This window comes from Miniopterus schreibersii (genome assembly GCF_964146895.1).
Source record: "Miniopterus schreibersii genome assembly, chromosome: 8".
Classification (NCBI taxonomy): domain Eukaryota; kingdom Metazoa; phylum Chordata; class Mammalia; order Chiroptera; family Miniopteridae; genus Miniopterus; species Miniopterus schreibersii.
The window spans coordinates 83015400-83017038 of record NC_138109.1 but is presented as its reverse complement, the minus strand read 5'-3'; positions in this window follow the sequence as shown (position 1 = coordinate 83017038).

Genomic DNA, 1639 nt, shown 5'->3' with positions numbered 1-1639 from the left:
TGATGGGCCCTTGGGCTGTTTCCAGATCTTAACTATTGTAAATAACACTGCTGTGAACATAGGGGTGCACAAGTTCTTTCTGATTGGTGTTTCAGGTTTCTTAGGATATATTCCTAGAAGTGGGATCTCTGGGTCAAATGGAAGTTCAATTTTTAATTTTTTGAGGAATCTCCATACTGTTTTCCATAGTGGCTGCACCAGTCTGCATTCCCACCAGCAGTGTACCAGGGTTCCCCTTTCTCCACATCCTTGCCAGCAGTTGTTTGTTGATGGTAGCCATTCTGACAGGTGTGAGGTGGTACCTCATTGTCGTTTTAATTTGCATCTCTCTGATTAGTGATGTTGAGCATTTTTTCACCTCTATTGGCCATTTGTATGTCCTCTTTGGAGAAATGTCTTTTCAGGTCCTTTGCCCATTTTTTAATTGGATTTTTTGTCTCCCTTTTGTTGAGTTGTATGAGTTCCTTATATATTTTGGATATTAACCCTTTATCAGATGTGTCACTGGCAAGTATGTTCTCCCATACAGTGGGCTCCCTTTTCATTTTGAGGATGGTTTCTTCTGCTCTGCAGAAGCTTTTTAGTCTGATGTAGTCCCATTTGTTTTAATTTTTCCTTTGTTTCTCTTGCCCAAGGAGATGTATCAGTGAAAATTCTGCTACATGAGATACCTATTTTGCTACCTATGTTTTCTTCTATGATTTTTATGGTTTCACGACTTACATTTAAATCTTTTATCCATTTTGAGTTTATTCTTGTGTATGGTGTAAGTTGGTCTAGTTTTATTTTTTTGCATGTACTTACTTGTCCAATTTTCCCAACACGATTTAGTGAAGAGACTGTCTTTACTCCATTGTGTGTTCTTGCCTCCTATGTTAAGTATTACTTGGACCATAATGGCTTTGGTTGATTTCTGGGGTCTCTGTTTTGTTCCATTGACCTATATGCCTGAGGATCCAGTGAGAAGTGTATGCCAAGTCTGATTTGAGGGGCATATAAGGGGTGTTGCCAATAAGGAAGGGCCCTGTCCACAAGCAGCCACTTTGTCCTCAGTAGTGATGAAGATGATGATGAGGGGGGGGGAGGAGGAGATTTAATTTCTTACATTTGTTTATACAGAGACACCTCCATCTCCTGGTGCCTACACTGGGGGGGGGGGGGAGATTATTAGTGGTGTTACATAAACACAGGCATCGTGATAGGAAACCATCAGACTATTGTTTGGAAATTTTCATTGTAATTAGCACTCAATAATTTTAAATATATTTAAAATGGCTGTTCAATTAAAGCTTTATAGTCATAATGCAAGTTTAAAAAAACAGATGGGAAAAATAATTCCAAACACAGCATTAAAACACTAGCTATGAAACAGTTAAACTTCCCTATGAAAAAATAGAAAATCACAAGTTATGACATAAAACAAAACGTAAAACTAACAAATGCAGCTTAATATGAAGAGAAGTATCTGAAAACAACATTACTGATGAAGACTGAATATAGGGGATAGAAAGATACTAGGAAAGAAAAGAAAGCTAGTGAATAGTGGTATTAAAACAGATTCAATGCGACCGGCTAATGAGACACTTTGGACCTGGCTGTACAGCGGCCCTTCAGGCACTTCATTAAACAGACCGTTAGC